At 42.0% G+C, this 25,008-nt stretch overlaps 1 protein-coding gene across 9 annotated transcripts in view; it reads right to left on the bottom strand.

The window, feature by feature from the left end:
- Positions 1–25,008, bottom strand: part of ADGRB1 (adhesion G protein-coupled receptor B1) — a 264,284-nt gene that overhangs the window by 190,546 nt on the left and 48,730 nt on the right. The gene's annotated exons all lie outside the window — the stretch shown is intronic.

Below are 25,008 nucleotides of genomic sequence, written 5' to 3'. Positions count from 1 at the left end.
CAAATCACTGCAGCCTCTGCCAGCAGAGTGTCTTTTAGACCTGACACTAATCAACGTGGAGTCCAAATGCGTTTGCACTTAAATTTTTAAGAAGTCACATCCCTGCTCCCATCAGTGCTTTGCAGCCTGCAGAACTCTGCAGTGCACATCTACCCGTGCCAGCCTTCGGGGCTGGATTTCAGGAGCAGCAGCCTGCTCAGAGGATGCAAAGCAGCTCGTGGTTGCAAGGAAAACCACAGGCATCAAGCAAACATCCTATAAATTTCCAGAAAGGTCATCATGATTAGCAGGAGGGGTTGCCTGCAGATGGCTTTGACTGCTTTAAATACCAGCTTTGGTGAGCAAAGCATGCTTGCCTAATGAAAGGGAACAGAGAGGAGGGGACCCTTTTCTTCGTTTCTCCTTTGCTTTAGGGCAATTCCTGAGCATCTCACACTGTTTGGTAGTAGGTGCATAGCTTAAGTCTATCTGACCTTCACACCCATGAGCCAGCCAGAATCGTTCTAACCTCTGGTCCAGTTCATGAAGAAAGCTGCAGGAGCCAGCATGTGCCTCCATAGCAACGAGATGATAAGACAGGGCTGAGTGCTGATGGCTTGTGCCAAAATCCAGTCCCTAATGGTGATTTCAACATGTGGGATTCAGCCCAAGATTCCTGCCTTCCATCAACTCAATTTTTCTCATGCCAGCCACAATCCTGTTACCAAATGAAGATGCAGAAAACATAAAATGCACCCTCCTCTTGCCCCTTTTTGGGAAAAATACTGTAGAAGTCAACAAGCTTTAATTAAACAGACCCATTAATGGGACGCTGTGTTACGGTTGTTAGGCTTCAGAATTTATTTCCCCTGAATACAGCCCCATCTGGGAGATTTCACCACAAGGAACATAAACTTTTTTTTCCTCCATCAGTTGACTTCTTACTGAAGTAGAAATCTTTTTTTTTTTTAAAGCAAATGAAGGGAATAAGCAACTTTTCCCCTCCATGCCTGTATCTTTGGCTCAATACACATCAGGAATAAGTGACGGGCAGGGGTTTGGATGCTGCATTTTAGCAAAGAGATCAATCTTCTGTGCTTTAGTCCAGCAAAATCCCAGTAGGGAGGTACAAAAGTGTCTGCAGTGTCCATCTGAGGAGTTGCTATGAACAGCATGAAAGACAGGTTATCCCGCTGCTAAAGATCACAGATCAGCGGCACATAGGTGAACTAGCCCATAACCCCATGGTAGTTGCCACAGGTAGTATTTAATTAGCTTGGATCTCTCTTGGAGAGAGATCCATGACTTGTCCAATTCCTTGGCTCCAACCTGTATCAACCATATTCCAGTGAGAGAAGAGTCTGGCAGAGACTCCACTTTCACATCCCTTTCTTTCTGCACACATCTGCATTGTCCTGGGAATCCTGCTGAAGATATGTCTGTTTAAACAGGGTTTGGACCCCATAGACCCAGAGGTCCCTTCCAACATCAGCTATTCTGTCATCCTGTAGGTGTTTGGGATGAGTGTAAGCACAAAGGCATTGGGGCTTGCCCTGACTCTGCTTACACCTCTTTTTCCTACCATCCTGTATAGTCTTTCATAGCAAATCACTCCATCCCATCAAGACCAGGTTGTCCAAGGAGGTTGTGGATGCCCCCATCCCTGGATGCATTCAAGGACAGGCTGGATGTGGCTCTGGGCAGCCTGGTCTTGTGGCTGGTGAACCTGCACATAGCAAGGGGTGCTAAAACTAGATGATCATTGTGGTCTTTTTCAACCCAGCCCATTCCAGGATTCCATGATGATTCTACGACCTCACAAATGAAGATATTTATGTTGCCATGCCCAGCTTTTCAGCTGTGCCCAAGCACGGTGATCTCTGCTCTGCACAGGCAGGAGAAGACTATCAAGCACACGAGATCTGAAGTGTTCTCTGCATTTCAGGCTCTGTGAGTTGCTCAGCAGGATCTGTTAGCAGCCACCCTTCTCAATGTTGCTGGTGACAAGGGACTTCCAATGCAGCAGTCTGGGTTTGACCAATGGAGGGCACTGTTAGACATGCACACAAACACACACACGCACACTCACTCTCCACATAAAAATAAAATAAAATAAATAAATAAATAAATAAAATAAAATAAAATAAAATAAAATAAATAAAATAAAATAAAATAAAATAAAATAAAATATAAAATTAAATTAAATTAAAAAAAAAAATAAAGGGGAAAAATAGCAAAACAATGACTGCAGAGAAGGCATTCTTCTCCACCACTGCCCATAGAACCTCTCCAAAGACCCTGATCAGCCATATCCCAACTACTCTCTCTCTGCTCATGTGTTCAAATGTGCTGTCGTCCAAGATTTACCTCCCTCTGCTTTTCTCTCTCCTGACCTTGCTACGCTGCTGACATCCCAGCAGGGTGAAAGACACTGTCATCAAGCTAATCCTCCATTCCTGGGGCTTCCCATAATAAAAAAATCCCTCGATATCACACAAAATATCCCTTTTGCCAGAGGCGGAAAGCTGCCCGGCCCTGCAAAGCTCTGTCCCTTGTTACTGTGAGAAAACATGGGATATGAATACGCTCTGTCCTTACTCACTGCTAGCAGAAGAAAAAAAAAACAACAACAACATACTGCAACCACTTTCTTCTTTTTCTTCTTGCTACCAAGGCAAATGAGCAAAGGAAAATGGAAGTGCCCGGAGAAATAATGCAGCATCTGTCACTCTGATGGTGCGCGGTGAAGACAAGGAGGGCACAGCTCTGACTGCTCTTCCCAGCACCTATAGAGGGATGGGGCTTGGACCATCCTCTCTTCTAGTGCTTAGAATCAGACTTTTTGCTTATTTTTAACTGTCTTTTTTCCTTTTCTTCTGTCTTCTACATGGAGTTCCTTTACTCTCACCCCTTCCAAAAAGAGTTTATCTATGAAGGTTTCATGGCAAGAAATTAGCACCTAAAGAGAGCGAAAAGATGGGTTGGTGGGCATTTCAGGATGGGAAATCTCTTAGGTCTCAACATGCCCCTCCAGAGGGATTTCAGGGGCACATCCTGAAAAGAATGCTAAACCAACACATTTCCCTTGTGGGACACTTCTGCAGCTGCATAGGTCAAATTCTGGCCCAAATCCTGAGAGCTAGACATAGACTAAACCCTTTTGGGAAGCAACCAAGGGTCAGATCAACAATAGTCCATCCCTGTTCCTCTGCTGCTTTTTTGTACTTCTACAAGGATCCCTCATGACCTAGTGTATTCACTCTGCCATTGCATAGACCAGCACAGTGTCCACTGCCTCCATCCATCTCAGTCTCCTGAGTGCAGATTCTCACCTCCCAGCTCTACTAATAAATCATGCTTGTGCACACCAAGCATCCTTCATCTCAATTACTCCAAAATCCATCCTGGAAAGTTACACACTTTGGAAGTAGACTCCAGCAGATGTGGAACAGCCTGAAGGAACAGTGTGAGTAGGGTGGAAAATGTTTGATGCCATGGTAGGGAATTGCTTGTGGGGATATCCTGATATTGTATTAACAACCCTGAAAGTAGAACTGTCTTCTTCAGAGCATACTAACTCAAGATGAATCAATGGTTAAAACTCTCAGGCAGAGATGTAAGAGAGTCAAGGCCCAGGTCCTACCTCTGTTCCTTTTTCTTTTTCAGTGAATGGGATCAAGAGACACCTGAGCAACAAGATAGGACCCTAAAATCTCAGACCCTGAAACACATTTCTGTAGTGAAAAACTGGCAGACAAAGAGGGACAGATGTTCTCCATCTGCTTCCAGATGTGGCTGCCCAAGGGAATAGAGCCCAAGGCTCTGTAGCACCTTCTGTTGGTTCAGTGCAGCCTCAGACAGCTGTCGCATGTGCATTTGGCATCTTTTAAACATCACCTCATCTGGAGCTGCAGCTGTTTGTCCTCGGCATTCTTCAAATAGAGTGTAATATTATTGGCATAGCCTGATGGGAATATAAATCAGGACTTGGAATTTCCCAAAGATCCCATGGTGTAGGGATGGGTTGGATGCCAATACATAGCAAGGTCAAGGGGTCTATGGGGTTCTTGACAGAAGGCATCTGTTGCAGATCATCAGAACAACACATCTAATTTTCCATTTGAAGAGCAGAATTACACCCCTGCGGTAAGACACAGCGGATTTAGAATAGTGGTTGTGCTATACTGCTCCTGGGCATTTTCTCACTCCCAAGGGAAAGCACAGCTTTCCTGATCCCAGTAAGATGTGTGGTTCCCCCATGCCAGCATCACTTGCACCCCTTGTCTTCCCCAGCTCCTGTTCATCACCATCAGTGATATCTCTCATAGAGTAGCGCACTGGTAGATACGAGCACACTGGTAGATACGCCCAAGATTATCCTCACAAATTCTATAAATCTCCTCTTGCCTTATTTCTTCCCATAAATACTCCACAATCAGCCCTTTGAGGCATTTTTTCCCCTCCATTTCTCAGTATGGAAGTTACACAAGAGGTCCTCTGAGGGCAAGGTCATCATCTTGAGTGGCAGAAAGCAGGCAGGAGCCACACCACTTCCCTCTCCATTCATTTGTGCTGGGAACTGCAATATGATTGATTGGAAAGCCAGCAGGAGCATAAAAGCGTTGTCATTAGCTGGAGAGCTAAATGGGAGCCCCCGGGGTTTAGGGTTGGTTAGAGGGGTCTGGATGTGCAGAATGAAGCTCATGTCCCCGTAGCTAAATTATCTCCCAAAGCAGAGCAGCTTTGCCACAAGTGCCTAATGCTGTCTCCTGATCTGTGCCTGTTGGGCTGGTACTTGTTGGCTGGGATCTAAACCATACCAGGAACTGTCCTGAGATGTGCAAGTGACCATGGGCCAGTGCTTGCTGTCTCGTGGTGTTAGGTACAGAGACAGCAAAAGATTCATACCTTAAAAAAAGCAGGGTTAAGAAAAAACTGTTGCCTTGGAAAGACTACCTAGAGCTCCATTCCTGTTTGGCCTATGGACATTCCCTGGACTGAAAGCCCACTGGAGTGTGATTATCACCTACTCCATAGCAGCTTGAGGAAAGGCCTTGGATGTATAGAATCATAGAATCATAATCATAGAGACATAGAATGGCTTGGGTTGGAAGATCCTAACCCAGAATACATAGTTTTAATATGAGCTGTTCTGCTAACTTCTATGGCTTTGTTCTTTCTCTCCACATCTATGCCTCAGTTTCCCCATCTGGCAATGTTAACACTACCACAATGATGGTGATAGATTCTCCAGGCAGCATCTGTGTAGAGAAGGAAAGTCTACATAATTACTCAGTTTTCTACAGTAATTATGCCTGTGCGCCATGCTCAGCTTTTTGAATGCTGCAGCCTCAGCGGTTAAAAGTGGACTGAGAATGTTTTCCCTTCTGACACCAGGAATTCAGCTCATAATTTTAGGCATTCAGTTTCCTATGCCCATTGAGAATGTCTATTTAAAGTGCAAGCACAAATACCATGAGATGGTGTTGCTCAGATTTGCAGTTTTCCTGCATGTTTCAGCAGGAAGAATATGGGTCCTAGGCACGTGTCAGAGCGAACCGCCAAAAATACTGATTATTTGAGGAAACTAAAGCCATATCTGTCCCTTGCCTCATCTTTCCCCTTCTTATATTTAGCTGAGAACTTGAAATAGTTGTACTACCTATACAAATGATTCCAGTTCATCTCACATTGTCTGAAAGAAGGGTCTCTAAATTCCTCCAGTAAGATACAGAGAGAGAAAACAGGAATGTCCCAAAGTTATAATTAATGTAGAATTGTCCAAAACAGAGAAGGTGAGTGTGAGATCTTTCTTCCAAGTTGTTCACAGCCCCTTAATGTGGAGAGAATCAGGAATGTACCTGATGTCTCAGAAGTTTTGAATCCAGCTATGACCTTGAAGTAGTAAGAGTTTGCAACTTGAACTTACAAAAGAAAATAATGATAAATATGTGCATTTCTAGAGCAACTTCTCTCCAGGGTCCCCCAAGGGACAGGGGGAGCAGGAGTACATTAAGCCTCATGACGCAGAAAAGCCATCCTTACTGACCCCAAAGACTGAACACAAACAAAAGGAAGTACTTTTTCACACAGCTCATAATTAAATTGTGGAACTCATTGCCACAGGATGCTGTGGAGGCTAAAGGTATAAAAGAGTGCCAAAACGGATTAGAGAATTTGTGGAGGACAAGTCCATCAGTCACTGTTAGACATGATGGTCTGAATGCAACCAACAGTCCCAGAAGTGTCTGCTCTCCTTCCTAGCAGTTGAGAAGGCTCGGGGAGAAGTCTGTCCCTCAGTCTTATCTTGTGCACCCAGATAGACTTGCATGGACCTTTCCACCTTCCCAAAATATCCCTCCTTGAGTTCATAATAGAGAGGTGCAGGGTTAATAGCAATGACCTCTATACCACAAAGCATATGTCTTCACTACTAGGCAAATATTGGCCAGAGCTTAAGTTTAAGTTCTGGGTAGTCCTTCAAGGAGCCAGGATTTAGATTTGATGGTCCTTATGGGTGACTTCCAACTCAGCATAAACCATGATTCCATGAAACCCCTCTGGAGCATAATACCCATAGCCATGCTTGAGCTAACTACTGAGCCTTCTAAGATCTACTACCACAAATCCTAAGAAGCTTGTATGCACACAGACAGGCAAAAGGATGCAATCATAGCACAGTTACCAGAGTATTCCTTGCATCTCGTCTATCAACCTCACTACAAGCAGCTCAGGATTTACATAAATGAACCAGATGTATTTTTTTCCCCCCCATTTTCAGTCTTTCTCTCCAGGAGCCCTTTAGCAAAGTGAAATGAGAGGAAGGACTGCTTCACAGTGAGGAGCAAGTACAGCAGGTATTGGAGACACTTCCCAATAAATTCGAGTTTTGTTTAATCACAGGAGATGCTGGAGGACATTAACGGAGTGATTTGTGCTGGTTTGGGGCTGGTGTTAGCTGTCTGCATGCCACCTTGATGAAGATGAAGGATTGGAGGAGGATGGTTTACGTTTATTTTGAGAAGGGCTCAGGTGGTGTTTCATCACAGATGACAGCAGAGCCTGTGATTTTCATGCGCTCATTCATTTTGTATGGGTTTTCCTCCCTGGTTGGGGACACAGGCAGACAGGGCTGGAGTGAGGAGCTGGAAGGGAGTTGGAGGTTTACTGCAAGCTGACAGGGCTTACATATAGTTTCCTATTCAAGGCTGCTTGAACAGACTTCAACAGCAAATCCACATTCAGGCATTTCTTTTGCTTCTAGTTTCCCCCAGAGATTTTGAGACTGTTCCTTCTGCTTCCAGCCCTGCACCTGTTTAGAGAAACCTCAGCATGCAACGAGCCAGGTGTTCCCCAGCAGCCCTGCAATGACAAACCCATGTGGGCAGACCAGGAATCATCCTCAGTAAGCCAGGAACTGCAGAAAAGCAAAACAGTCTTTCCAGGAATGTGGCAGGAGATGTGGATCTCTGCTTTCTTTTTTTTTTTGCTCCAAAAGTAGGTTTGCAAGTGGGGCAAGGTGGACATCCTCAGTCTCTGTGACACTGCTAAGAGGGTATGCAGTATCTCAGCATTCTGTGATGGGCTGAAATGCAGCTTAGGTTGGTGGTGAGTGAAAGCCCCCCACCTCGTGCGAGACACAATGAGCAGATGGCCCTTCTTTTGTTCCTAAAGAACAGGAATTCACATGTCAACTAAATGCTAATTTGCCCTTTTGCTGTCTGTCTCCACGGGCTATGTCTACACTACCAAACTAAACAGAGAACAGGGACTGTTCTCTGGCTCTGGAGCCAAGCATGGCACAGCTTGGAGCCACACACCTCAGCTCTCCTCTGCAAAACAGGCTGGCCTCATCCTACAGGCCTGCAGGAGACAGTCCCTTGGCTCAGCCATCTTCCAGACTGTGTCCTGGCACCGTCTTGAGCCAAAACTGCACCAGGGAGTATGCAATAAATTAAATGGTCCAGACAATCACGGGCCTGCATTTGTGCTCACTTAATAGCAAGGAGAGGCATGACTTCAGAGGGAGGGAATGAATGGACATGGCAAAATTTCTTCTAAGAAAGAATGGTGGTGCATTGGAACAGGCTGATCAGGGAAGTGGTGGAGTCACTGTCCCTGGGGGTGCTCAGGAGCTGTCTGTATATTGCAAGGGAGTTGGACTAGATAACCTTTAAACGTCTCTTCCAACTCAAATGGTTCTATGATTCTACAGTCTTCACATGTCTTCCGAGCAAGACAGTAAGATTTTTTCCTGGACCTCACTCCATGCCAGCAACCCATGGATCATGATTCCCACCATTCATCAGGTCTTTAAAAAAGCCAGACATAAGCTTCTTTTGGCCAGAGCTCTGTTCTTCTGGATATGTGATATGAGTTCACTTTCTTTGACAAGTCCCTTGTTAGGAGCTCAAGAGACGGAGCAGTGACTCTGTAACATGAAGGAGCTTACCCATCTCTTCTCCCTCACTCCCTCTCTTACAACTGGAAGTCAGTGAGGGAGTTTGTCTCTGTCCCATCCAAATATGAAAATGAATTGGGAACTTTGTCTCCTCACAAGGGGACAGTGAACACTGCCGGCCCACTGTGGCTGATTAGAACACTCTCTTCATCACTCAACCTGACCCCAGCAACACAACATGGAAAAGCATCAATTCAGCTCCCTCTTTTTGTCAGAGAATAGGGCTAGTAAGCAGCAATAGGATGGGCTGACCCTGGCTAGGCAAGCGGAAGCATAACGTTTTGTGTTGACAATTTTCATGAGAACTAGATTGCGGCTTTTTCTCTCCCCTTCTCCCCCTTTCACTTCACCGTTGCCTTTGGAAAGTGCAGCAGCAAGGAGATGAATTGCATGATTGTGTGCTCCTCTTTTCCCCAGCATGCTGCACCAACAGCAGGGCTGGGGGATGGAAAAGGAGCCCAGCTGCTTCTTGTGGGCTGTTCTCTCTCCACCCACCAGACACTTTAAATCAGACGCAAATTAACACCAACTCCTGGCATCCTTTATTAATCGGATTGGCTCAGTGTTAGTTTGCTTTGCTTTTATCTTCTATTTTAATATTATTATATATTTTTTTTCCATTTCTATCCTCTTGAATAACATACCTAACAATAACAATGCACTGGAGAGCGGAGATGGCTCTTGAGCTATTCCAGGTAGTGCTCATCTCTCATTTCTCAAGGTCTAAATTGAGCACCATGCTATCCTTTGAATGTCTCATTCTTCTGCAGTATTTTCCATCTATTCTGTTATCTAATTATCCTTCAAGAGAATCCCCATGCATTCACTCACATACAAACTGCAGCCATCTCTGGGTATCATCCATGAGTATCATCATCTGATTAGAAAGTTATATAAGGTCTCTTTTGCAAGCATAAGGAATTGAGACAGCTGAAATTTGATTGCCTGATGTGGGACATAATGGAAGTAGACTATAAAGGATAGCCATCTTTGGCATGCTCCTAGATCCATCATATGTCCTTGGAGGTCCAACAAGAAAGTATCATAGAACCATAGAATGGTCTGGGTTGAAAAGCACCACAGTGATCATCTAGTTTCACCCCCCTGCCATGGGCAGGGTCTCCAACTACTAGACCAGCTGCCCAGAGCCACATCCAACCTTGCATTGAATGCCAACTAAGAAAGGGTTTCCAAAATCAGAACCTTCAGGAGCAAAGATAAAAAGAATTGTAAGCACTCACTAATCTTATCCGCTGCTCCCACCTTAGACAGATGGGAATACTGGAGGGCGTATCTTTCAAAGTCTTCTATCTACTCAGTTTTCCCAGCTTAGTAAATCCTCTGGCTTTTTTGAGCCAAGCCCCTCTGAGGCCTCTGGTTTGTCAATTGCCATCAGCAGTATGTCTGCTGGAGGCAAAGATGTGAGGAGTGACTAATGGGCTTCTTGCTGGAAGGGCCATACCTAGATAGGGAATCAACTGACTCCTCTCTGCTGTCTGTGTGGCCATGTTTGCTAAGACAATCTAACATGCACCACTCAGCAACTGTCAAACCTTTTGTGGATTTCCGTCTCTGCAATATTCGTTTCTTAGCAACTCTGTTTGCTTTTAAGAAAAACAAAATGTCTCTGCCTGTGGCATGCTATTTTGAGCAGAAACGGCACTGTTTCAGGTCCATACTAGTCAGAGGGACCCTGTTGAAAATGGTCCTGTCCACCCACTCACTCCTAACAGCAATGGGTGAAATTCTTACTTGTTCTCTTGCCATTTTACCTGCTGCTGGGAAAGCATAGCAATACTGGACATGGATTGTGGTAAACATTTAATGCTGTTGCATTGTTCTTCTACAGTCCTTGCCATTCTGGGAATCATGCAGCATGTTGTGTAACTCAGGTAATAAATGTACAAACCAGCAGGAAATTTTACAGCGTATTTTACAACAAAGTTTCTTCAAGAAAATGGAATTACGTGAACCCCGTGAACATAACTGGAAATGTATGATCTAGGAAACTTTGACTGAATACAGATCTGTGAGAACTTTTCTGAGGGCATCCAGCTTAAGAGAAAGGACACTGAATTTGGAGGTCCAACCACAGATCATTGTAACCTCCTAAAGAAGATCAGAAACAGGAGTTTATACCTCTAACAAAAAAATGAAAAGCAGGAATATGACATGAAGGTAACTGTGTTGTTGCAAGATAGTAAGCATCAGTTTCATTTCCATCATAATGTTACAAAGCTAACCTCAGTCCAATGGAAACTGGACACTGGAATGACTGTCTTTGCTCACAGACCATCTATAAGGTAAATTTTTGTCCTCCAGTTGGTAGGATGGATAAGGAGACAAATGCTCATGTAAAACAATGGTAATGCTTCTCGATATTATGATTTAGGAATTCTGATTTATTTGAAACTCATATTAAAATAAAACAAACTCCCCCGCAAAAAAAACTACCAATAAGTATATTTAAAAACAAAACAAAACATAGTAGAAAAGATGCTTCACTTTTCAGGCTCAGAAATAATCAGGGTGAAATGAGAGTCCAGAAAAACAAATGGAAGAAGTTTCCTAGCCCTCTGATAAGGGCAGAAGGAATGATGGAAAATAAGACTCAAAAAATATCAGCAAGCTGGTTAAAAAAAAATGTAAGGCAATGAAGAAAAATACTTAAAGATTTAAAATTGGCAAAAGTATTGATTCAGGACATAAAAAGAGAAAAGAAGTTAACACGAAAATGCTCAGCAACTCCAGAGTTAATATGTTGAGGCCAGAATGTCTCAGAAGGACCCCGATATTCAGTTGGATGTAGAGACTGAACTCCAGCAGTGTGGGAACCTACTTGTATAGTTAGTAGCTATTTTCTTAGGAAATAAGTACCATCTGACTAATTATAAATCCAAAGTTATTCACTGAATCCAAGAAGCCTCACTGACGTCAGTGGGGCCAGGAATCCATCTCTTTATTCCCGTGTTCAATGCCTATATATTGTTTTCATGCAGCTGTAAAGATCTCCTTTATGCATCTTCTTGATTTTTCTCTTGCTCATTCATCCTGATTCATCCTCCTCTGCTTGGAGCTCCTTGAATATCCTATAAGAAGCCCACACACTCAGACACATTTTTGTCCAAGCCTACATTGCAGTATATTTGTCCAACTAATTTTTACTGAAATGAAGTTCCTGCTTTGCACAATTGCCAAGAGCAATTGTTTTGGTGAATCATAAATACTGCAGAAAGGAAATGTTTGTTCAGGTTGTTTGTTTCTGCCTTTGGCAGATTAAGCCATAACAGTACATGCATCCCTCAAGAAGCTAAGATTTTAATTTGGAGAATAAACTACAGTGACAATGTCATTTCAGCAAGAGACCTCTACGTTTTGTCCTGAGTAAAGCCCACACAGCTGCAAGCCTGACTGCTAATGAGATCAGGAATGATTGCTTCAATCTCAGACTCTTTGGCATTGGTTTGTTCAGGCAGCTGAAGAGATGTATAGATCAAAGAATGTTGGCTCCATTAAGCAGTGACCAGATTTTACCAAACATATCCTGGTCTCAGACATAGGGTTTGAATTTTGGGTGGTCATATGTGCAGCCAGGAGTTGGACTCGGATGTTCCTTATGTGTTTCATGCAACTTGGGATATTCTATAATTCTGTGACCTTGGAGAGGAAATTTTGTTTGGAGCATCAAAACCTCCAAACTCATCTCTCTCTGAGATGAAAGTCTAATAGTCACATCTGACAAAAGGCACGGGGTTAAACATTCACTCTGGGAGGTGAACTTGCAGCATGCCATGACCTTATCCCTCCCAGGGATCACCTTTCATGTGCTGTGTTGGTGGAGCAGGTGTGTTCCCCTTCCTATCACATCATTTAGCATCCTCACTGCAATTGCAATACAGTTTTACCAGGATAAAAGGGGAGAATCCCAGAAATGTCTTTCTTGGGAAAGATAAGGCTCCTCCTCAAGAAGGGGAAACTTCAGTCTTCCTGTACTTCCTTTTACTCAGAGGATGGTAAGGCACTTGAACAGGTTGCCCAAATAAGTTATAGATGCCCCAGCTCTGAAAGTAGTTCAAGGCCAGGTTACATATGGCCCTGGGCAGCCTGACTCCTGACAACCCTGCCCATGGCAGGGAAGTTGGAACTAGATGATCTTTAAAATCCCTTCCAACCTAAGCCATTCTATGATTCTATGATTCAGAAAGATCTTGCGTCCAGAATGAGAAGATGATAGATGGTACCAGTATAACCTGTGGGTTAAGCTAGTATATAGAAAGAGGTCTGTGCATTGTATCTAAAACATATTTAAGGAAATGATTTATAAGATGATACCTATAGGTCTATAGGAATTTATAGGATTTATAGGGAGATACCTATAAGTACCTATAAGATTTATAGGAAGATATCTATAAAACATTAACTTGAATTATTCTTAGATTAGACATCTAACACTGAGGTACAAATCTGAGTCATTCACTCTAGGATCACGGAGCTGTCCACATAAAGAAACAAATATCTGAAACAGAGCAAGATTTCAGAAAAATCACTGTAATATAAAGATCTTGGTCTTTCACTTTGTCCTACACCAGCAGACAAGCTTCCATAGGCGTATATGTGACTCACTACTATCCCTATGCCCCAGTAGAAGGCAGAACTATTAGCATCATTAGCAGCACTATTCTGTGAGGACATTTCATGAGGACATTTCATGGGAATACAGAAGCTGGACCTCAAAATAAAGATCCAGACACCAAGCCATGTGCTGAAAGTATTGTTGAGCTGGAATCCCTTGTAAGAGCATTCTCTAGATCTCTTCCCTGCCAGTGGAAGACCGCTATCTTCTTAAGTAGATCCCAATTAAAAAGCCCTCTAAGCTGTGCATTAATACAAATAATGCATAATGATAACACTGTCATATTTCATAATATGATGACTGTAACTCCACTCTTGTTAAAGAGCAATTGCAGTGTAATTATGATAAGTATGTTCTCTGACGCACTTTAATACCACAAATACAAATGTGATATAGTTATACTCCATTACAATATACATTATTATTGCAATATAATTGTCTGATAGTAATATAATTGATAATTATAGGACATACTACATGTAGTAATGTTTTACACATATGTGCAAATGTGCACGTCTTTCAAAGTAAATGACTGAAGTTCATAGTGTTGTTGAGAAAAAATACTGTAAATAACATTGCAGTGGTATGTATTCAATTAAGGATGCAAGAGGATACAAAAGAGCTAACAGACTATTCATTCATGCTGTTAATGTTCTTATTACATCAACAGAAATAATTATTGATTGAGCAGAAAAAAAAAAAAAGCACAGTGTAATTATGTTTTAATTGCAATATAATTCCACTGTAATTACACTTTTTTTCTTTCCTTTTTTTTTTTCTATTATTTGGCTTGGCTTATAACAATGAGATTAGGGAGACACTGTTCCCATAATTTTAAAAGATTATATCATTGTGTAGCATAATACAGCTTCCCAAGAGAAGTGGGTTCATCACTGATTAATTCATTTCAACCTAAACCTGAGCTGGTGTTGGAAAACTAACTGTAAAGAGTAACAGTGATGAGATGCACTTCATGTCTTTGGCATCTCCAAGTTACTGCCACTCAAAAAATCTGAAACAGGGACTGAATAGAAAGATGTAATGCCAGAAAATGTGTCCTCATCCTCATTTTAGCATATTTTGCCAGCTTTTAAAGAATCAACTTTCCTCTCTGTCTGAAAATACTACATGTTTTTCAAATGAAAAGTGTATTAGTATATCTAACTCTTCATTCCCTCCCCAAAATCCCACTTGATTCAGGGGAGTTGACTACCCAGAGAGATTGTGTAAGTTATTCATGTTGATCCTCCCTTACTCAATATGCAACACTATGACCACCTCTGGGTCCTTCTGAAGTCAGTGATAATGGAAGATCTTGTTCAGCTCCCTGAAGACAGTAGAGGTATTTGTCTCACAAACAACAGGGAGAGATCTTGCAGATGATTAGCAGTAGCCTCAAAGCATTTTTGTGGTTAAATCATTAGGAAGAACAATTAGTATTTTGCTTTCCTCCATTTCCTCTCTTATTTCCTATTCACTAAATGAATAAATAATCGATGAAAAAGTTGGGAAGCAAATGAAATCCTGTATGCCTCCTGGATACTCTAGATGATACAGTAGCTATGGCAACAAGCAGTTTAACAGAACTCCTTTACCTTTGATTTTTCTATTTTTGTCTTAATGTTTACATGAAATAATGGAATTTTCTCTCCCGAGTTCATCTCCTGTATAGGTCAGTGGTCAAAACGCGTTATACAATTTCTCATGTACTCTTCTCTTTCTTGTTCATTACTTGCATGATGGCACATACTTACTCCAAGCTGAAACAAGGTTGACCATGGAGTTTACACAGGCTTTTATTACATCATAGGATCATAGAAAGGTCATCTACTTCTAAACCCTCTGCCATGGGCAGCATTGCCAGCTACTGGATCAGGTTGTCCAGGGCTCCTAGACTTGAACACCTCCAGGGATGGGGCACGTCTAGGCAACCTGTACCTGTGTCCCACCACCCTCACATCTCCAACAAAGTAACAGGAGATGAAATTTGGGTTGGAGACACATCCTGAACTGACTATACAGCTCATAACAGTAAAACACTGTGACTCATTCCTATGGTATGCTCTAGAGGCCAAATGTTCTGGTGGGCTCCGGTAGCAATAAACAGATTCACATGGGATGAATCTTTCAGTGGCTATAGAACATGTTTGCTCAGGCAGCTTCCAGCTCAGGGAAAGGGAAAAAAAAGAAAAGATAAAAAAGATAAAATATTCCTTGTTTCAGTGAACTCCAGTGGACACTTTGTACGATGTACTAAGGTTGGAATTACCTTCAGGGGAGGTCCAGGTTGGATATTAGGAGAAGTTTCTTCTCAGAAAGAGTGGTCAGGCATTGAAATAGGCTTCCAGGGAAGTTGTGGAGTCACTGCCCCAAGGAAAAGGTAGATGTGGCACTGAGTGATGTGGTTTAGTGGGCAAGATGGATAATCTTAGCGATCTTCTCCAACCTTAAAGATTCTATTATTCTACTTCACATTTACTCCTTGTTGCTCTTCTCATAAGTATCTGCTCTTAGCACTAGCTCCATAGTTGGTCTCTCATTAACATGCATTTAAATTAATTCTTGTGCTTTGAAAGTTCACCAGGTCTTCAAATTACCCATCTCTCTGAGTGAACAGCAGTGTTGCAAGGTGAAGGGCCATAGTTGGGTTGAGCCAAGGAGCCTAGATCAACGTAATCTTAGTGCTCTTTTCCAATCATAATGATTCTATCATGCTCTGATCCCGAAGTTCAGGAAGGATCTCTGGTGGTATACTATGTCTGATAAATGCAGCATGATATTTGGACACACTGTGTAGTAAACCACACAGCTGTTCAGACCATGGACAAAACTCTCATTGTGTTGCCGCTGTGTTGCCTCAAGATCTGGCAATGATTTGTGAATTATTGCAACATTTTGAGGGAACCTGAGACTAGCACAGTGGCATGGACGGTGAGATCAGGGTGATGGACTAATGCCTGCCACTGCAGAGGTGTTCAAGTTAGGCATCTCTATTTGAATTTCTTTTTTTAGAAACTTGAGTTAATTTCAAGTCAATCTAAAGCTCAGGGTGAGAGATGCTTTGCCCTCCAGGAAAATGCCGGTTCCCTCTCAACTGCAAGACATAAATGTAGCCACAGAAAGATTTATTCTTTCATTCCAACAAACAACACAGGTTACACTGACAGGGAGCCCAGCGCAACACTGCTTCTGCTGATTTGACTTTTGCTCACCTGGCCCTTCAGAAGCTCTATGGACATGTAAAGCAAATGAGCCCTTAACCTGCCCTGCGGCTCCAGCTTTGCATTCTCTCCCCGAGCATGCAGTCAGACTGCAGCAGCTATGAGAGAGGGGCCAAATGTTTTCAGGCTTCTCCCCAGAGCCAGGAGTGTCAGAGTCTGTGCTAAGGTTTGGGCTTGCAACCAACGCTGACACTGCATTGCAGCACTAGGAAAAGTGGGGAGGGAGGAAAGCTGACTTGCATCCTGCGGGGAAAACAGCAGAGGCGGGATCCTACTGCTCATCTTTGGTGGAAATTCTGGTCAGAGAGGGCTACATTCCTATGGCATCTCATCACAAAAAGGCACAGATAGATGCGCAGCACTGACAGACGAAGAAAATAAAAATAAGGTAATAATTCCTAAATGTGTAATGTGTAAGCCTATCTGAGCTGGCAGTTGTTTCCTTCCACAAATGCTGTGTTGCCAGTCTAACTCATTACTTTATTGAGTGCTCTGGGATACTCAGAATGTGAGACTGTGCTCTTAGAAAATACACTGGTGTCCTACAGTCAATTCCATTCTTGTTCAATAGAAAGCAGATCAAGCTGTTACAAAGAAAACCTTGCCAGAACCAATAACTGTACAAGGCATGACATTATGTTAAGATGCTGCTTCAATAAATTATCAGCTAAAAAGAGTTTTGTTCCTTTAATACCCTTGAGATTCATGACTGCACAAACCCACATGTGTACACAGGTAAATGCAGTTAAACAGATACACCATATTCTGCTGTCAGTGAATCTTTGGGTAATGAAGAATTACATATGTAAAACCCTATGGTAAAATCAGTACTTATTGACCTATATCCAGAAATGAAGAAAAAGACACATTTCGGGGACATGGTACCCAAAAAAGAGGAAGTAATACATATTAAGAATCTTAACACCCACCTGTAAGGATGGATCTCTAAGGTTTATTTATGCAGCCAGGTCATGGCATATGCTGAATGCAACCAAAGGAATATGAAATCAAAACCTGGCTGATGGCAGAAAGGAGATTTAGCAAGAGTGTAGACAGAAGGTAGAGAAAGAATGATCAGGAGGCACTGTCTGGGACGGAAAGATCGTAAGGTGAATCCATTTGGAGTCTGATCTAGTAGGTGGCAACCCTGCCCTTGGCAGGTGGGTTTGTATTGGAAGGTCTCTGGAACTAGATTTAAAGTCTTTTCCAACTCAACCCATCCTATGATTCTATGGAGGGCTTGAAGAAGAGATGGAAAATAGGTTCATTAAGAAATGTTATTGAGAATTCTTTCTTCTTGGCATATGGTTAATGAGGAGGATCAACATCCTGCATCTACCTGAAGGCCTTGAGGCATCACTTTACAGTGAGTAGGTGTTTTTTCCAGTAGTGTGGATAGTCAAATACAAACATCATAGCAAATTTGATTCCCAAGGAAGAGATGTCAACTCTTCTTAATGACCAGATATCTCCAAGACTCCCAATTCGCACTTTCACTTGAACTGAGACGACTATTACTGAGACATCCCTGTATCCCTTATGATATTAAAAGTGAGCTGGTGGTGATCTGTGACCAAACCTCCTTATTTAAAGGACTCCAAATCTCTTCACAGAACTGGGGAAAGAAATCAAGAGAAAAAAAAAATATATATACAGTGACAGGCTTTAAATTGGAAGAGGGTAGATTTAGTCTAGATATTAGAAAGGAATTCTTTACTGTGAGGGTGGTGAGACAATGGAAAGGGTTGCCCAATGAGGTTTTGAATGCCCCCACCCCGGATGCATTCAAGGCCAGGCTGAATGGGGCTTTGAACAACTCAATCTAGTGGGAGGTGTCCCTGCCTAGAACAGAGGATTGGAACTAGATGATCTTAAATGTCCATTCCAACCCACACCATCCTATGATTCTAAGACTCCCAGTTGAACTACAGATCTGCATCGACTCATTGCTTAGCTGATGAACTCTGAAAGACTACAGCCCCAAGCAGTTATCTTCCAGGGAGCTTTCTTGCATTTCTCTGCACAGGCCATAATCAGATATGAAGCTTCTCTGGGATGCATTAGCACAAATGATGCTCTGCAGAAAGAAATCATGCTGCAGCATCTGCTGCATGCAGACATAAGTCCTCCCTGCCATCCTAGTTGTTACTATTGTTATTAAGGATTTCATAATAACATAACTTGAGGGTCACAATTTGTCTGAGAGACATAGGCTCTAAAAATGATGTATTCTTCCTTTCCGTTTTTCCCTTGCCAGCAGTAAGATGTTGACATGATTGAAATCCTGGCAAGGAAAGAACAGAGGGTCCAGTGTGACGATGGAATTGAATTCCCAGGTCTTGCACTGGAACAAAACTTGCCATCAATAGTGTTTGTAAAATAAAACAGTTCTACCACTTCTGTTTAATACTTGGAGTTTGCATTAATTTCATTTGGTTTTGCTTGTTGTTTAGTTTCTTCCCAAGAACCAATCTTTGCCAGAAAGAACAAGTTGTTTTTGCAGTGCTGGGATGATGCAGTTTTTCTTCTGGGACAACCTGTTTACATCTTGATCTGCTTTCCTTGGAAATCTGAGATAGAACAGCTCAAGCTCTTGGTGCACTGGAGAAGTGCCACAGTGGGAATTTGGCTCAAAGGAAGTCAGAATTAAAAATGGGGAGTTTCATTTCTACAGGACTGGCTTGATTCCTATTTGGATCAAGGGTTTCTGTTAGGATCACTCATGAGAGTCATAAAAAAAGGAAAATTCCATTTCGTGGCTGCCTACTGGATTTTATAGTCCTTTCTCAATTTCTCACCAAGTTGATGCTCACACCTTAGGAGCTCCAGGGTGAACAAGTACTAACAACCCTACTGGTGATGTTCTTCAGTGAAACTGAAGGATGTCTCATCTGCCATCTGAGATCTGGCCTAAGAGACATCACTGAAAAAGAATGGGTGGAGTCCAGCTTATACTGTGCATTCCAGTCTCCACAGCTTTCAGTCCTACAGCTTTTGCAGACATTAAGATAAGCTACCAAGCAAAGATCTACTAGAATAAAGCAGGATAGCTCTAACATATAAATCAAGCCAAGTCATTTCCAACTAACTCATTATTTTTTAACACGGTATGAGAGAGTTTCCTTTCTTACACTGAGCCAGTACCTTTCTTTGGAAATTCAAGGAAATAACGAAGCTAAAACAAACAAACAAACAACAACAACAACAACAAACATCAACGTGCTTCTGTATCTGGCTCATACAGCACTAATGGACCAAGAAAATTGTTCTGGAGATTCCTGCCTCACATCCTCTGGGATTTAACTGCCCTGGATGCTCAGTACAATAATACTAAGAAAGAGCTGGTCATTTTCCAACAGCTGAAGATAAGTTTGTTAGTTAATGGCCCAGATCAAAGCTAAGGGCGATTAATGATCTAACAAACCGGTCGATCAACTGGTGATGAAGATCAATTACAGCCCATATCAACAGCCCTTGCCAAAGATTCACTTTTATTAGTCTTTACTTCCTTCTGTAGGACCTAGGACAAGCAAGGGGCTATCTGAGGTAATAGCTCGCTTTCTGAAAATCAATAACCAATCAACACCTGGAATTTACTCTCAAAAAAATGCTTGTCCGATACCTTATTCAAGGGGGTTCTTTTTTCTCACTGTGTTTAAAACTCTTTCCAAAAACTCTGCAATGCTGGGAAAAAAAGCACCTGTAAATGGCAACCCTTTTCTTGTGGATTTATTCTCACAGAATGACCAAAGCAAGCTACTTTGCTCTGGCAGTGAGGGAAAAACGTATAATGTAGGAATGTAATTCTGTGAACTAGAGAGTTCACAACAAACTTACCAGGTCCTTATAGAAAACAGAATTAGAAGAATAACACTGAATCATAGATAACAGTGTAGGGAGAGACTGGCCTCATCTTCCTACCTCTTAATTTGGACTTAGTGATCCTTATGAGTCTCTTCTAATTCTGGATATTCTATGACTCTCTTACTGTTTCACTTACGCAAAGTATACCCGAGCAATGATACTTCCATTCTCTTCTAAGAAGCCTCTCCACTCTGTCAAACCATTTTCATAGCCTTTCTCTCTAGGAAAAGCTCTGCCACATCTAACTGAGATATCCCCCATTGGAATCTAAGCTAACAATTTCTTGTCTTGTATGTTCAGAAAACTATATTTGTTTCCTCTGTCACAATTCCCTTGGTACTCCCACATCCCACACCAGGCAAACTAGTCTCATATCTCCCTTTGTTCTAATCTTCTATAGAACAAAAATAATCCTGTTTTTGTTTTTGTTTTTAATTATTTTTATTTGTTTATTTATTTGTTTCTTTAATTCATCCTCATTGTCTAATCAGTAGTATCCTAATCCAATGTTTGAGCTCTTGAGCTCATTAGAGATCTCAAATGAGATCTGTTCTATCAAAAAAATTTTAATAATACTGTTTCCAGCAGTGCCAATAGGAGACACTGTTTAGGCAGAGCTCATGTTTTTGTCCCCTTTCTCCTGTTCATAATTAAGAATTACTGTTTCAGATGCATTAGAGGAGTCTCTCCCTTGTATGTCTTCCAGCATCCACCCAGTTTCCTCACCTGCCAACTTCTTTTGGGTATACTGATGGACAGCTGCACTGTACATTAATGAACTCAGTGCAGAAGAGTCAAAATATCTCTCAGGATCTCTGGGAACTGCTGGAGTCAAGTAGCAGAGCTCCTCTATTCCTTTTACCTATTCAGCCAGTTACATTTCATTTGCTTACAGCATCTTTTTATACTGCTCCTTCTTTCTAGAAATGAATACTGCAGTGGATATTACCTCTTCCCAGTATGATGGAGATGAAAATGGAAATAGGGGCAGAAGAAAGTAGGTGGGAGAGTGAGGTGGCATGATGGCTTGGAGATTTAAAAGGCTGTTAAAATGTGTATGTGTGCAAGAGAGGGACAAAATAAACCCTTCTGTAGGTAAACAGCTATAGCTTACATCCCTCTGTTCCAGAATGAGACATCTGCATTCTACTAAGATTTATCTGTCAGCCCCCTGATAAAGTTATGAAGGGCTTTAACTCTCTCTAACAGTCAGCATGTACGCAAGATTTACTATGTTTTTAATAGCAACTTGTACTGGAAGTGCAGAGACGGGAAGAGTGGTGCAAACACATAAGTCTCCAAACAGTCAACAGGGAATGACAGCTATCTCCTAAGAGTGATTTAGTCAACCAAAAAGCTGCATCACCTTGGAGTTATGAGCAGATTATGTTGCTGGTTTCAAGGTCTGGTTTTGATTTTCCTATGCAGTTCTGTCATCAGCCTCCATCTTTAGATACAGTGCATAGGTGCAGACTGCATTGATGGCATCAGCCCAACCTAACTTTGACTGCTGGAACTGCACCGGTGTAAATCATCTCTCATTCCCCCACGGTACTGTGAGTCACTGATCCTGGCACTTGGCTGTCTTGGCATGTCTCCTAGAATTCACTGCATGGCTCTCAGCAGTCAGGGAATGCTTTCAATGGGATTTTTGGGTAGAGGTGTATTGACTGCTCTATGCCTTGGTTTCCTCATCACTGAAACAAAACTAATAAGCCTTACTCACTCTTTAAAATGAGAAAGAAAAACCTTCATCAAAAAGCTTAGCCAACTGTGGTTTATGTAATGCTTTGTGAGAGAAGAATTAAGAAAAGTTGAGTTATAAAGGATAGTCTGAAAAGTGTCTTCTCCACATATTGTCTATCGGTTCACGCTGACTTTATCTCTCAACTCAGTTGAGCATCTGCTTGCCCAGAATTAGCCTCGGGGATGGGAAGCCCAATTCAAATTCCACTTGCAGCCTTCAAGGTGAGACAGTGATCTTATTCACCAGCTGGAGCTGGCTAGAGAATATTGTCTTGGTTCCTTTCTGAAACACTGAGCTATCCTGCTCAAGCTTTCCCTATCTGTCTTACTCCATTGTGCCCTGATGATAAATTTGACTTCCTGTTCTCTCATTGCTTTACAAACCTTTACAATACAGAAGCTACTACTGCTGTCAAACCTTTTACAGTGTCAAGTCCCCCTCTCCCATCACTTCATCCAATCATTATTAATTAACTAGTTAATAGCCTCAAATTATTCTGTAAACAAATTGATGTTTGAGCTGTATCTGTGTAGTGCTTTCCTGCTGACAAGCTGCACAGTAACAAACTTACCAATTCAGAGTCTTTGCAACAGATATTGTGACAGAAATAAATTTGTATTCTGGCATGAACTTTTTGTTATTGCCTGAGAATTATCCATTTTGAATGCCTTGAGTACAAGCGAGCACTATTGGCACTTTCTCAGCTGAACATGAAGCAGTAGTGTACCCAGGTGGCCAAGAAGGCCAATGGCATCCTGGCTTCTATCAGAAACAGTGAAACCAGAAGGAACAGGGAGGTGGTCATCCCCCTCTGTACTCAGTGCTGGTGAAGAAGCATCTTGAGTTTTGTGTTCACTTCTGGACTCCTTACTACAAGAAAGACACTGAGGCCCTGCAGTGTGTCCAAAGAAAGGCTAGAAAAGTGGTGAGGGAACTGAAGAACAAATCTTATGAGGAATAGCTGAAGGAACTGTGATTGTTTAGTTTGGAGAAGAGGAGGCTCAGATGTGACCTCGTTGCTCTCTACAACTACCTGAAACGAGGTTCTGGTGAGGTCTCTTCTCTTGCATAACAGAGATAGGACTAGAGGGAATGGCTTCAAATTGCGCCAGGAGAGATTCAGGTTGAATACTAAGAAAACCTTCTTCTCCAAAAGAGTGGTGAGGCAATAGAACAGGCTGCTCAGGGAGGAGGTGGAGTCATCATCCCTGAAGGTGCCCAAGAAACATGTAGATGTGGAAGTAAGGAAAACAGTATAGTGGGCAATATTGATGGTAAGTGGATGGCTGGACTAGGTGATCTTGGAGATCTTTTTCAATGTTAATGATTCTATGATTGATTCTATGACTGCTCCTAGTCTTCTGAACTTTGTGACATACAAGGAATCACAGTATTGCTCCTCACTTCCACACGAACCTTAGAAAAACTGCAGCTTTTGGAGTAAGGCTGCAGAAGTGCTATAATCAATGTTGTGCTATATTATATGGGATGGGTAGCCACGAGCCTTTCTGTTCTGGACTCATGCAGACCCAGTGGGTCAACAACGTCTAGTCTCATCTCTACCACTGCCAAATAAATGTGAATGAGATGGATATTTCTCTTCTAGATTGAAAACTGTATTGGAAGACAGGAGATCAGAGGTGGTTCTTAATTCTTAGACACATCCATGACTTTGTGGGTGCTCTTGTGAGAGGCACTTAGATCTGTACCTTGACTGCACTGCATTACCTACACAAAAATGCACTGAGAGATACTGAGTTTTAGAGAGTCTCATGCAATGCTTTTAAGTTTCACATGAAAGGCTCTGCAGGAGGGAGAGGCTGCTGCTAGGAGAACCACACTAGCTTCATGAGATGTGAATGCTGAGCAGGTCTGCAAAATCAAACTTTCTCTTTTCTGTTATTTTCTCTATCTGCCCTCTCCTTGCCAATTGCACTCCCACTCTGTCATGCAAGTTATCTGCCTTAAGCTTCCCAGTTCTAACAAGATCAAACTCCTAGCGCTCCACACAAGAGTGACTTACTACACAGGTGAGAGCATGGAAGTACAAGGAGTCAAGGTGCATCCATTGTTGACCTGAGCTCTAGATAAACCAACAACTAAACCAGTTCACTGAGACATAGGTTATCTTTTCATACATATAGTCGAGGCTCTACATATTCTGTAGAGATAGGAGATGTTCTCCAGTCTGTTTGAGATACTGTTGTCTGTTTTGTCCAGGGCTCCATCCTCCACCCCAGCTCCCTGAAATTAGTAGAAAAATTCTCACTCATTTTAGGAACAGATATGTCAAGACATTAATTTCTTGATATCCCACTTCAAAGGAACCATTTACTCCTCTCTCTCCTGAACAATTGGAGAAATTTTTCACCACTGCACTGATGGGAGAAATGACTCTGCTTAATAGAGACAGATGGAAAAAATATAAGGTCATTTGGTCACAAATGAAAAACTTGCCTCCTACAGTAGTTTAATGCCGAGTTTGCCTGGCCCCCTATGTGATTAGATTATTACTTATTCACTTATTCTTCTGTTTAATCATATAAAGGGAGGGTGCCCTACATGACCCCTCTGGGTACTTGCCGAATCCTTTGTTCTTTTATTCTGTCTTTAACCAAGATGATTTCCATACAGGTTCCTTTCATAATGAGCCCTGAATTATTTTACTTCATCATCCATAAGGTACCATACAGTTTGCTGGTATGTGTCTATCTGAGCTATTGCTGCAGAACATTAAGCAACTCATAAGCATTGGTCACTTACAGAGCCCTGGATTATAAGGCTAATTGGACCCTTTCTTCTTTTACTTCCCGATTAGGGATGGCCTCAGAGATTATACTCACCCAGAACTTTTGGCTACATTATAGTCTACCTCTTAGAAATAACACAAATTGAGGATTTAGTAGAAATGGTGGGTGTGGGTTGACAGTTGGACTTGATGATCTTAGTGGTCTTTTCCAACCTTTAGGATTCTAAATTAAATAATGAGGCAAAATGCTTGTCAGCACTTAAGCTCCAGGACACCTGGAATCTTTATTATTTATCTAATATTTATCTAATCTGGATTATTTAGTTCTTTGTATGGTGTTTAATTTCAAGTCTA

The sequence above is a fragment of the Coturnix japonica genome, chromosome 2 (genome assembly GCF_001577835.2).
Source record: "Coturnix japonica isolate 7356 chromosome 2, Coturnix japonica 2.1, whole genome shotgun sequence".
NCBI lineage: Eukaryota > Metazoa > Chordata > Aves > Galliformes > Phasianidae > Coturnix > Coturnix japonica.
Note: the sequence above shows the minus strand (reverse complement) of the source record. Positions and strands in the feature narration are given on the sequence as shown.